Source organism: Montipora foliosa, chromosome 1, assembly GCF_036669935.1.
Source record: "Montipora foliosa isolate CH-2021 chromosome 1, ASM3666993v2, whole genome shotgun sequence".
Classification (NCBI taxonomy): Eukaryota; Metazoa; Cnidaria; class Anthozoa; order Scleractinia; family Acroporidae; genus Montipora; species Montipora foliosa.
The window spans coordinates 693,779-707,715 of NC_090869.1; the positions used below are offsets into that span (position 1 = coordinate 693,779).

Here is a 13,937-nt window from a genome sequence, read left to right on the forward strand (position 1 = left end):
TTAAGCAATCGCACCTTCAAAATCTGAATATAAAAGGGAACATTTTTTTAATCATAGTAGCACTTTAACACAGCGCCTTCATTATGATATTTTAGGTGCTTTTGTAAAACTGTGATCCTCACCATTTGGCAAATTAGTGGTGACAGTTATTGTTTGTCCAATAAGCTGAATTATGCCTGCAGTTTGACTCCTTATATCAACCTCGTCTCAGGGTCTCTCTTCTTCCCTATATATTATCTATAGGAGAACTGACGCACATGATAACGTTATCATTGCTGTTTATTCATGATAGACCTTTTCACGGTTTCTGACGCCATCTTGGTTGGTGGGCAAACACGGCTTCAAATTACATGAGTGTATTGGATTTTGGCCGAATTCAAACCTCTGTAGCTTCGCTGCAAAAAGGCAGATTTCAAAATTTTTTAAAATATTTTTAGTCATCACTTAGTCATCAATGGAAAATTAGATCATTGCAAAAAAAGCACAACGTGTGAAAACTGGATATTAGAAATCTCCTCATGTCGCTTCAAATTTCCCGGGAAGTTGCATAGTTTTGCTTTCAAGGGTTTGTATCAAATTTACAAATTTCGTTTACGGTCGTTATAGCTTGATTCTGAAAGTCATACTTCACGAAAATAATCCTAAGAGAAGTCCTTTTTGAGAGGTATTCTCGCTATCCACACTCGTCAGGTCTTAAAGGATTTATAATGGTTGGAAAAAATTCCCATACACTCTGAATATTAAGAAAATTAACCAAACTCATAATTTTCAGTCCTAGGCCCATAGATTTAGGTCATTATATTTTCGGCGGATCTAATCTGCAGGTCGCAGGTCGCGGGTTGCAGGTCATTGCTTCACCAATACAGAAAGTATCCTAAACATTCATAAAAACTAACCTTAGGCCTAAGGTTAGCTTTTAAGAATGTTTAGGGTACTTTCTGTATTGGTGAAACAATGACCTGCAACCCGCGACCTGCGACCTACAAATTAGACCCGCCGTTATATTTCTCTTGTGATGGATGGAAATGTTGTTGAACAAGTTGGAAGTACAAAATTCCTAGGTGTTGTAGTTGATCAGATCATCAATTGGAAGATTCTTCTTAACCTTCAGACATAGTTTGATGAGAAACTAAATATTTTGAGTAAGAGCCCATACAACGTAGGTTTGATTTTAGTGGTGTGCGATATTTCGGCTGGCCAAACCAGCCCTCTTCAGGTACAATAAGAGTTTACATTCGATTGCTTCTAAGTACATATATATAGTAAATGGATGTTGAAGTAATACTGGAAAAAATGTGATAAAACTTGGCAGTTAAAACAAATTTTAATTCAAATACTAAGAGTAACGGGAAAATAACGGAAGTGACTCTAAATAATAAACCGAAATCTAATACGTTTCTTCGCGGATATTAAGACCGTTGGAATCAGTTGTCCTGCCTTTTGAAATTAAAAAAGCTTCCCTGGCCTTACGGATCCAGTCTCTGCTAGAAAAAAAAATTTCGATAGGCATTAATTTCATATCCTTAGAGATGTTGTGGGGAGAGGAGAGGAAATGTTCTGCGACTGTAGTAAATTTGGATTTGGTGTTAGCGTTATCTAAGTGCGGCGGTGTTCATTAAAACGGTCTTTTAAACGTCGTTTACTTTCTCCTATGTAAAAAAATAACTAAATTAGTTAATTATATACTGGCAAAAACTAACGATAAAAGCGTCCGACGTTTCGGCGACATCTTGGCGCCATTGTCAAGGGAAACTAAATTAAATATGCGATCTCAAGAGAAACTAAGAGTCCAGAGTCATTAATTTGCATGAGTTAGACAAAGACCGTAGCGCGAATATGTTTATCTAAATCATTGTTAATTAATCAATTAATAGTGATAATAATAATAATAATAATAATAATAATAATAATAATAATAATAATAATAATAGTAATAACCCTTACCATAAATAAAAGAAGCTTTCTAAAGCCCTAAATAGTTTAAACTGGAAGATTTTTCATTACTGATCTCGGATACTTCCATGATAGCGAAAATTATAGAAATTATGGGAAAAAAGGTAGAAACTTGACTTAATAGCCTTGCTGCGCGTAACAAATACCTTCTTTTCGGTTGATGATGTGCGGCAAAAAATCCAGCGCTAAAGCAAGTGACGCGGCGATCCTCGCAAGAAATATGGAGTTTCACTTAAGATATTTGTATTACTTGGATTTAAGAAAATGATTCAGATCTTATTTATTGGTACTATCCGGATGACGACATACAAACATACAAGTTGCATATTAGTTAGGAATAGGCAAAACCCACTACTATAGGAATTCAAGGTTACTAGTGCTTACAAAATAATCGACCAATTAGAGCTCATTAAAGACAAAAGTCATAGTGCTTGTAGGCATTTAACCAGTTAAGAACGTTGGCCTGTTTACGATTGGCAGTATCTTTTTATTAAAGCAAATAGAAGATAAGTTTTTTGAAACGGATTTCACTATAAAAGTTAACGTTAAAAAACAACAACGTTTCGACCGTTCGACGGTCATTTTCAAGTTGAACAGTAACAATTTCTGAATGCGCTAAAATATATGTATCCGATTACAAAAATGCTAATAGGATACTAACCAAAACTCTAAAATATTTACATAGAAACAATACACACACAAAAGAATAAAAAATTGTCGCATGAAGAAACGCTAAGTAAATAACTTCGCGCGTATCGAGTCACTCTGTTTGTTCAGATTTGGTTTAAGTTTGCGAATAAAAAACATTTCAAAAATCAAGCAGTCAAGTCTACCCTGACATTTCTTTAAAATTCCAAAGTTGTTTCCAATGGAATCCGGATCCCCTCAATGCTCGTCCTTTACGTGGTAGCCGATTGTTGATCGCTTATGTTCCTCCACACGTTGATGTAGGTGTCGACTCGTGAGGCCGACATAGTCTGTATCACACAGACCACACTTGTAATAATAAACAACTTTTTGTTGGTTTACAATTGGAGGTTTATGTTCTTTCGGCTTGAAATTTCCTTTGATCTTTCTGCTTACATAAACAGGCTGCACGACGGCATTAATCTTTCGAATAAGATCGCTGAGTTGGTGTCTTACCGCATTTGCCGGTTTCTGGTCTTTGAACGGTAGCACAATTCTGATGGGGGCATCTTGTTCATCGGATACTTGCTGTTTAGAACACACATTATCAGTAACTCTCATTTCGATTGAATTTCTGATGGTGTTCTCTATGAGGGTTTCAGGATAATGCAGGCGAGCAAAAACCATTTTGAGACGTTCACATTCTTGATGGAAAAACTGCCAATTCGATGAGAGTTTAAAAGCACGGTTTAACATTGTCTTCAGTAGAGAATGTTTATACTTGACGTCAACATGGCTTTGATAATGCAATAAAAGCCCAGTATCGGTTGGTTTCACGTAGACCTTCGTCTCTAGTCGTGGACCATTTCTGATGATCACCATGCCAAAAAAGGGAAGCTTGCTGTTGTCTTTGAGTTCCATTGTGATGTTTCATCTGCCTCTGAATTCTTGTTAACACTGAATTAAATACACTCCTCACTCATGCAGCTTCACAATGGAACTCGAAGACAACAGCAAGCTTCCCTTTCTTGGCATGGTGATCATCAGAAATGGTCCACGACTAGAGACGAAGGTCTACGTGAAACCAACCGATATTGGGCTTTTATTGCATTATCAAAGCCATGTTGACGTCAAGTATAAACATTCTCTACTGAAGACAATGTTAAACCGTGCTTTCAAACTCTCATCGAATTGGCAGTTTTTCTATCAAGAATTCGAACGTCTCAAAATGGTTTTTGCTCGCCTGCATTATCCTGAAACCCTCATAGAGAACACCATCAGAAATTTTATCGAAATGAGAGTTACTGATAATGTGTATTCTAAACAGCAAGTATCCGATGAACAAGATGCCCCCTCAGAATTGTGCTACCGTTCAAAGACCAGAAACCGGCAAATGCGGTAAGACACCAACTCAGCGATCTTAGTCGAAAGATTAATGCCGTCGTCCAGCCTGTTTATGTAAGCAGAAAGATCAAAGGAAATTTCAAGCCGAAAGAACATAAACCTCCAATTGTAAACCAACAAAACGTTGTTTATTATTACAAGTGTGGTCTGTGTGATACTGTTACGAAAAATAGTATTGCGTGACTAGCGTTACTGTCTAGACGCTTCGCGAGAGTTCGTAGTTTGTTTATTTTTAGTTTCGTGCGTAAGCGTTTCTAAATCGGTGTGTTTTGTAATCTTTCTATATAATTAGATTGATTACTGTTTGAGAAAGTTCTAGAAGCTTATTGTCAGAGTTTATAAGTAGACGAGTACAAGCGGAGTTTTTTTAACTAGTTTTTCACAAGCGAAGATAGTTGGCGTTAGCCGTGTTTAGTCAAGTGTGACAGAAGCAGTGTTTATTCAAGTTGGTGGAGGCCGTTTAAGTTTATCGAGTACGTGTTGATCAGAGTTTTACTTCGTGGAAACTACGTTCATTTTGGAATAAATCTTCTTGTTCTTGTTCCGACAACCCTGCGTTCAGTTTAGTTTGTAAACTAACTTTCAAAACATTCGAACTCGTAACATTGGGGGCCTGTCGGGGAGAGGAATTCATTTGTTTGCCTACTACAGAAACTAGGAAAGGACAATTCAAGAAGGAGTTACAGCTTAAGTAAGAAGAACTGTACAAGAGAGTATATTGTGTTTTTGTTGTGAAATACGGCTATGGAAATGGAAAAGCTTTTGCATATGGGAAAAGAACTTGGATTGGAAGGAGCGAAACTGCTCGAGTTTGTAGAGAAGCAACACAAGTTAGAACAAGAAAGAAGGAGGGAAGAGGATGAAAAAGAAGAAAAACGTAGACAATTGGAAGAAGAACGAAGAAGGGAAGATAAAGAAAAGAAGAAAAACGCAGAAAATTAAAGGAAGAACGAAGAAGGGAACAGGAAGAAAGAGAAGAAAAAAAGAGGCAATTAGAAGAAGAAAGAGAAGAGAGACGTCAAATGCTTGAGGAGGATAAAAGAAAGGAAGAGGAAGAGAAGGAGGAAAGGCGCAGAAGAGAAGACGAATAGAGAGAAGCGACAAGAACGCGAACTAAGAAAATTAGAGATGGAAGCCGAGCTGTTGAAACAAAAAGAGGTTATTGAAGCGGCAAAAAGAGAACACGAGTTGGAGATTGCACGTTTGGCTGTGGAGAATGCTGACGGGCGTCCTGAAGTAAGAGAGGATAGGGCCAAAACACCCAAGCTTCCCTCATTTGTCGATGGCAAGGACGACTTGGATGCTTATTTACAAAGATTTGAAAGATTTGCAGCGACAGCTAAATGGGAGAAGACAGGATGGGCTTCGAAATTTAGTGCTCTTTTGTCTGGACGTGCACTAGAAGTTCATTCGCAGTTATCTGAGGAAGCAGCCCAAGATTATGACCTAGTAAAGCTAGCATTGATGAAGAGATATGACCTTACGGAGGACGGATATCGCCGTAAATTTAGAGCATCAAAGCCGGAAGTTGATGAGAGCCCAGAACGGTTTATAGTACGACTGGAGAGATACTTGTTGCGGTGGTTGGAACTGTCGCACACTGAACGTTCTTTTGAAGGCCTAAAAGATCTAATTGTTGAAGAACAGTTTATTGACTCTTGTCCAAAAGAGTTAGCTATTCACCTTCGTGAAAGAGCCCCTGAAACGCTTGACCAGATAGCGAAAATCGCTGATCAATACTTGGAAGCTCATGGAAAGCACTTGTTTAGCTCTGCAACCAAGAAGCCGGTAGTACAGTCCAAGGTGGAAGAAACGAAGAACTTACAGAGTGATACAACAGCCCTCCAGTGTTACAAGTGTAATGCCCGCGGACACAAAGCAATAAACTGCCCAGCTCTAGCAAGAAAGTGTTTCCTATGTGGCAAGCAAGGTCATGAGGCGAGGAACTGTCGATCAGGTGGACGGAGGTCAGGAGGCCAAGGTAAAGATGGTATCCCTGTGCAACGTGGTCAGGTTAGTGCTGGCTGTTTGGTTAAGTCTCCAGACCTTAACGCTACTCCATAGGAAGTCAATTCGTGTATTGAAAATGATCAGCTTCTGTTAGCCTGTGGCAAGAAAGTCCCGTTGCTAAGTAATGCCTGTGTTGAACCCTTAACTGGAGTAAGAAGTAAGATGCCAGCTGTAAAAGGCAGAGTTGGAGAGAAGACTGTCGACGTTTTAAGAGATACCGGTTGCAGTGGAGTTGTAGTCAAGAAGGACCTTGTCGGCGAGGATCAGTTCACCGGAGATTTTAACGTCATGTTGCTTATTGACAACACAGCGAAGAGAGTGCCTATAGCAAGTATTTATGTTAATACGCCTTATCTTAAGGGTCATGTAGAAGCGCAGTGCCTTTCAGATCCTATCTACGATCTAATTATTGGTAATGTACGTGATGCAAGGGATACACAGAATCCAGACCCCAGTTGGCAAGAGGCTTGCGTGGTAACTACCCGGAATCAAGCTAAGAAAAAGGATGAACGCACGACTTTGAAGGTGCCTAGTACCCGTGAAAACCTTATTGTGGATAGAGAGAAGCTCAAGCAGATGCAGCGAGAAGATGAGAGTCTGCGTAAGCACTGGGATCGAGACGGTGTACTAGTAAAGGGTCAGGCGGAGATTTTCTTCGAAGAAAAATCTGGAGTACTGTACCGCCTGTACAAGCATCCTTATGTGAATGGTGGTAAGCCGCTTAAACAAGTTATGGTACCTGAGAAGTTGAGACGCCTCATAATGGAAGTAGCTCACGGATCGATCATGGGCGGTCATATGGGCATCAAGAAAACAACAGACAAGATCCAGAGTGCGTTTTATTGGCCTGGAATTCAAGGTGACGTCAACCGATTTTGCAAGTCCTGTGACGTGTGTCAGAAGACCGTAAGTAAAGGATCAGTGCCAAAGGTACCGTTAGAGAAGATGCCACTGATTGATAAACCCTTTAAGAGAGTAGCAATAGATCTTGTTGGTCCTATCAGTCCCCCGAGTGAAGAAGGACACAGATATATATTGACACTGGTAGATTTTTCGACTCGCTACCCTGAGACTGTGCCACTAAAGAACATTGACACAGAGACTGTAGCAGAGGCATTGGTAGATATCTTCAGCCGTCTAAGAATACCAGAAGAAATCTTGAGTGATTTGGGTACGCAGTTTGTTTCTGACTGTATGAGAGAAGTCACCCGACTACTAAGCATTAAACAGCTTACAACAACACCCTATCACCCGATGTGTAATGGTTTGACGGAAAAGTTCAACGGAACGATGAAGTCTATGCTGAAGAGACTGTGCAGTGAGCAGCCAAGACAGTGGCCTCGCTACATAAACCCGCTGTTGTTGGCTTATCGTGAAGTTCCCCAAGAGTCCACTGGTTTTTCACCGTTTGAGCTGTTATATGGAAGAGCTGTTAGAAGACCAATGGCTATACTCAAACAGCTGTGGACGAAAGAAGTTGAGGAGCCTGAGGTAAAGAACAGTTACCAGTACGTTTTTGAATTACGAGAGAAGTTAGAAGATACCCTTAAACTCGCCCATAGTGAACTAGAGAAAGCCCAGCAGAAAGGAAAGCACTATTACGACCGCAAGTCTAAAGTTAGCAAGTTCCAGTCAGGTGAGAAGGTGCTTATACTGCTACCTACCGACCATAACAAGCTACTTATGCAGTGGAAGGGTCCGTTTGAAGCTAGTTCAGTGGTAGGTCTCAATGACTACAAAGTGAAAGTAAAAAACAAGGAGAAAGTTTACCACGCTAACCTTCTTAAAAAGTACTTTGAGCGAGAGGAGACTACAGCCGAAGGGGCAGTAGCTGGTGGAGTAGGCGCTTCGTGTGTAGACGATGCTGTCGACTGTGCAGCTAAAGCTGATGAGGCAGAGGGAGAAAACGTTGATTTTTTAGAGCTTGGTGGATATGTAGCCAAGGAATCAATCGAAGATGTTAAAACCGGACCAAATCTGACGGATGACCAACGGAATGAATTTATGGATTTGGCTAAACAGTTTACGAATTTGTTTACTGAAGCACCAGGTGCCACAGACCTCGTCCAGCATCATATTAAACACATTTAAGATGAGCCGGTTAGATCAAGACCTTATCCAGTACCTTACAGCATCAGAGAATCACTGAGAAGAGATATAGCCAACATAACCAAAATGGGAGTTATTAGAGAGTCCAGTTCTCCGTATGCATCACCTGTGGTTGTAGTGAAAAAAAAAAGACAACACAAATCGCGTGTGCGTTGATTATCGGAAATTAAATAAACTAACTGTATTTGATCCCGAGCCTATGCCAACCGCTGAACATTTGTTTCAGAAGCTTAGTGGAGACAAGTTCTACTCAAAAATCGACCTTAGACAGGGACATTGGCAGATAACAATACCAGAGGAGGACATACAGAAAACGGCGTTCGTAACACCTGACGGGTCGTACGAGTTCTTGAGGATGCCGTTTGGAATGATCAACTCGGCAGCAACACTGAAGCGTGCAATGAAGAAGTTGCTAGAAGATCTAGCCAATGTTGATTTCTACTGGGATGATATATTGGTTCACACCCGTACGTGGGAAGAACATATTAGAGCTCTAAGGAAGCTATTTTCGCGCCTTGTACAAGCGGGGTTCACTATGAGACCTACGAAGTGCCTATTCAGTGTAAACAGTGTGGATTTCCTTGGCCACCGTCTGGAGCAAGGAATGATTGGTCTACATCAGGATAACGTGGAGAAAATTAAAGATGCTCCAAGGCCAAGCACAAAGAAACAGGTGCGATCATTTATGGGTCTATTCTACGACTTCCCGATCCAGCTAAAACTTATTTCTTAAGGACGGACGCCTCCAACAGTGGAATCGGTGCAGTGTTAATGCAGAAACATGATGAAAAGTTGTTTCCCGTTTGCTAAGCAAGCAAGAAATTGACAGGTGCAGAAAGGAACTATTCCACAATTGAGAAGGAATGTCTAGCGATTGTATGGAGTTTCAAGAGATTTCATCTTTATTTGTACGGAATCTCTTTTGTTCTTCAGGCGGACCATGAACCCTTAAAGTATATGAACAGTGCTAAGTTTGCCAACGGACGTCTTATGCGTTGGGCTATGTTTTTGCAAAGTTATTCATTCAAAGTTGAAGCCATTAAGGGCTCAGAAAACGTTGGAGCAGATTACTTGAGTCGTGCCGAGGAATGACATTAAACTGTCCCTTATTTAGCAATTTTTCTTGTTACTGGGTTGCCTATGGGCAAACCCAGTCGAGGTCTACGTTTAGTTTGTTTGTTTTTTTGTTTTTGTTTTTTTTTCCGTGTCGGTAAAAGTCTTGCCTGTCACTTCCCTGGTAAGTAGTGTCTTTGTGTATAGAGCCTTCTGCCCGTATTTTCTTAGGATCGAGAGGGTAGTGGAACTGCGTAGATTTCTCTTGTGGACACAGTAGAATCATTAACTTAGTCTGCAATGGCGTCGAAAGTCATGCAACGCGAATGGCGTTTTAGTGGATCCTTAAACAAAATATACCCTTATGGAGCTCAATAATGGAAAGTCAGTTGGATAAACTAGGCATGAATCTCAAAAGCGATGAGTACTGGACTTCGACAACAATCTATCGCCCGTCGAGACGAAATCAAAGTGAGCAGTATTTACCTGAAGTACATGGTAATTTGACACAATTGAGTTTCTTGTCTTCACGCACGCAATCAAATAGGAAGAGGTTTTCGCCTCTAAGAGCAAATATGTTGTTTGTTTCAATAAAATTTTCGCTGGAAAAGGATTCTGTGGTATTTTCTGCCTTTGTGAATTATAATATCATGTTGTGTATTGAATTTTCGAGCTTAAGGTTCAAATGTGATATGGGAGAAGTTTTTTAGTATTGCTCTGTATGCAGGAAGGGTTCACAGGCCTGTTGGAAGCGTGCTTGAGTTTCAACAAAATGAGGCCCAAAATCAGTGAAAACTTGTGACGCAGATGAATAATAAAGTAGCTGCTATTTCCAAAATGATGGAATTACCTGGTGATAAATAACGTCGTACGCGTCTTGGAGAGTAAATTTTGACTTTGCATAAACAAGACTTGGGCGATTGTGATCTTTGTTTTGACTTCGCTCATTTCATTGTCAAACTTTATAACACTTGACAGAAAAAGAAACTTACAAAAACCCGGTATCTTGCCATCATTTGACACAGATGCTTCACTGTTTGGCGAGTAAACATGCCGCGGTAACTTAATCACGGCGCCCGCTGAATTCCGGCCATGTCACTTTCGATTTTGCAATTCACTTGAACGTAGCAAAAATCTCCCTGTTTGTCGCTGATCGTAACTTTTTATATTCTATAGATCGTTTTCACGTGACGTCATCACCTTCCAAAATCTAGAACTAAAGATCCACCAACATTTTTATCCTCATCAGGCATAAGAGGCGGCATATCTATATCTGTTGACAATTTCACAGCTCAATAGCGTGCTTCGTTTGGAAACCAGAGCATTTTGAATTTCCGGATTATGTAGGTGCGTGACACAAAGCTACGATCAAGTTTGTTGAAAAATATATACTTATCTCATGATTTTGAGCCCTTTTAGAAGTTAGAGCATTAGGAAAAGTGCTTATGTAAACGCTTGTTTTTTCAGTAGTGATAATCAGTCGCCTAGATAGCCAAGGTCAGTTCCAGATGTTTACACTATTTTGCGGCCTGCGAAACATTTCGACGAATATCTGAAGTTTGGGGAAACGCAGAGGCCTAAAACTTGGACAAGTGTCTTATTTCTTTATCTTCTATAAGATAACAATTTCTTAGCGTTTTGCACTGGATAGTTTTTGATTTATTTTTTTTATTGCGTGACAGTGAAAACGATCTATATTCAAGGTTCAAAATTAATGTTGTTTTCATGTCGTAAATATTTTATTCTCGATCGACCGTCCGGGAAACTTCCTTCTGCTCTTTCTGAAAACTGTGTATCAGTATTTATTTGCTTTTTCATCAATATTTGTTTTGCATAAAGCACGCTAACAGAATCTGTACCTTGCTGAGTTCGCATTTGTTAGCGTTAATAGTATTTTCGGTCAGATGTTTCTGTTTTTTGTGAGGGGTTTATTGTTTTGGTCTCCCATCCCAACACTAACCCCGCGAAACAGGGCTTGACTTCAGTGAAGTTTAGTATTACAAAGTTTTCGGATGCTCATAGGGCACACTTGTGGTGAAAAGAAGTTGTGAGGGAACTTGAAAATTATCAACATGTCAGCCCAGAAGCCAATGTTTCTCGCTTCTCTTTTATTTGTTATTCTTAAGAGACTGGAATGCTGTATTTCAATACCACACAGTTCAGTGCCTTCTGATTTTCTGTAGCACGTACCACAGGCAAGCCAGTGTATGCTTCACAGAAGCATCTAGTTTAGGATAAATTTAGGAAATTTCTTCTAGAAGGGGGTTATGTTACGAAAAATAGTATTGCGTGACTAGTGTTACTGTCTAGATGCTTTGCGAGAGTTCGTAGTTTGTTTATTTTTTAGGTTCGTGCGTAAGCGTTTCTGAATCGGTGTGTTTTGTAATCTTTCTATAATTAGATTGATTACTATTTGAGAAAGTTCTAGAAGCTTATTCTCAGAGTATATAAGTAGACGTGTACAAGCGGAGTTTTTTAAACTAGTTTTTCACAAGCGAAGAGAGTTGGCGTTAGCCGTGTTTAGTCGTGTGACAGAAGCAGTGTTTATTCAAGTTGGCGGAGGCCGTTTAAGTTTATCGAGTACGTGTTGATCAGAGTTTTACTTCGTGGAAACTACGTTCATTTTGGAATAAATATTCTTGTCGCTGTTCCGACAACCCTGCGTTCAGTTTAGTTTGTAAACTAACTTTCCTCAAAACATTCGAACTCTTAACAGATACATACTATGTCGGCTTCACGAGTCGACACCTACATCAACGTGTGGAGGAACATAAGCGATCAACAATCGGCTACCACGTAAAGGACGAGCATGGAGGGGATCCGGATTCCATTGGAAACAACTTTGGAATTTTAAAGAAATGTCAGAGTAAACTTGACTGCTTGATTTTTGAAATGTTTTTTATTCGCAAACTTAAACCAAATCTGAACAAACAAAGTGACTCGATACGCGCGAAGTTATTTACTTAGCGTTTCTTCATGCGGCAATTTTTTATTCTTTTGTGTGTGTGTATTGTTTCTATGTAAATATTTTAGAGTTTTGGTCAGTATCTTATTAGCATTTTTGTAATTGGTTACATATATTTTAGCGCACTCAAAAATTGTTACTGTTCAACTTGAAAATGACCGTCGAACGGTCGAAACGTTGTTTTTTAACGTTAACTTTTCTAGTGAAATAGAAGATAGATATTAATTTAAGTACTGTGCGACGTGTTGGTATTGTGCAGTCGAATCGGGCATCATGTGGTCTTTTTGTCACGTGCTGATTTTCAATTGTGTTTTAATTTTTGGTGCAATGCGGCGGTAGATTCATAAGGTTGCACTGGAAAACTTGAACCATTTACAGACTTCAAAAAAGTTGGTAAAATCTCTGTTAAATGTCCACATTTTCTTTGTAAATTACAATCTCTGTAAATTTGCACACTTAGAGATTTTGTAACTCCATAAAAAGTCTGTAAAATTTAACACATTTTCGTCCTTATGATGACATAAAATGTGTACAAAATCTCAATAAAATCTATGTAAATTGAAGGAAAAATTTACAGAGATTTTATGCGATAAGTACAAAATGTCTGTAAAATCTCTTTACTTTCTCTGTAAAATTTTACACGAGAAAAAATCTCTGTAAATCCATCCATATAAAATGTCAGTGTTATCTCTGTAAAAAGTGAGTGAGAAGAATGCATGAAATGTCTATAAAATGTCTACAAAAATCCTCAAAAAACTGGAGGGAAAAGTACGTGAAATGTTTTTAAAATGTTGGTGTTTTAGTGCACAAAATCTCAGCAAAATGTTCACAATATCTCTGTAAATTAAGTATTTAAAATCTGACAGAAGGCAGGAAATGTCAATAAAATGTCTGTAAAACTGGAGGGGTAAAGTATGTGAACTGTTTTTAAAATGTTGGTGTTTTAGTGCACAAAATCTCAGCAAAATGTTTACAATATCTCTGTAAATAATAGCATTTAAAACCTGACGTAAGCCAGGAAATGTTAATAAAAAGTGAAATGGATGAAAGGTTAGTCGATTTTACGTAGAAAAAAGAACAAGTTCTAGAGTTTGTGAATGCATAAATTTTTATTTCAAATCTAAAAATAATCATTTGTTTATATTACTTTCAATAGAATCTAAGTGTACAATAAAATTCTTGCAATAAGTTCAATAAAATAATTCAATTAATAACATGAGTTACCATGGCAACTTTTTGTACCGTGCCAAAATGGTGTCCATTTTCGAAAAAACCCACGTCCTATGATTGCGATTTGTCAACCATGATTTATAGCTGATGAAATTCCAGTTGTGTTTTGTCCAAAATCAAATAATTTTCTTGCCTTAAGGCTTATGAAATTATTTGATTCTGGACAAAGCATGTGTGAAATTATTCCCTAAATTCACTCATCACTATTTGATAACATACAAATTCATAAAAATAAGGAATAAAATATATGCAAGGGATTTTATTATTATTAAATAAGTATAAAAATCTGGCTTATGTTACCCCAATTACAAATATAGTTGTTAGAAATGGGCTCGGCTTATCTGCGGGAAGATCCGAAAAAGGCTGCCTCTGGTGGCCAGTTTTCCATCTTTGCATCCAATTTTATGCCTAGTTGCATGTACTAAGCTACAAACATTCCGCTCATATTCTTGTTGTAATGCAAAAAAATCTATGGCAAAACTGTGTTTAAGAAATTCCTGTCAACAAATACCAGAAAAAGATGAATCATATGTCCAAGTTGATAAAAACGATGTTCATTACATTAAAGTGCTAAAATTACATTAAA

The 13,937-nt window shown here is 38.7% G+C and overlaps 2 pseudogenes; one reads left to right on the forward strand and one right to left on the reverse strand.

Moving 5' to 3' along the window:
• Positions 1–1,596: 1,596 nt before the first annotated feature.
• LOC138007978 (uncharacterized) lies at positions 1,597–3,501 on the reverse strand (annotated as a pseudogene).
• Positions 3,502–3,505: 4 nt separating this feature from the next.
• LOC138007984 (uncharacterized) lies at positions 3,506–12,282 on the forward strand (annotated as a pseudogene).
• Positions 12,283–13,937: the final 1,655 nt, after the last annotated feature.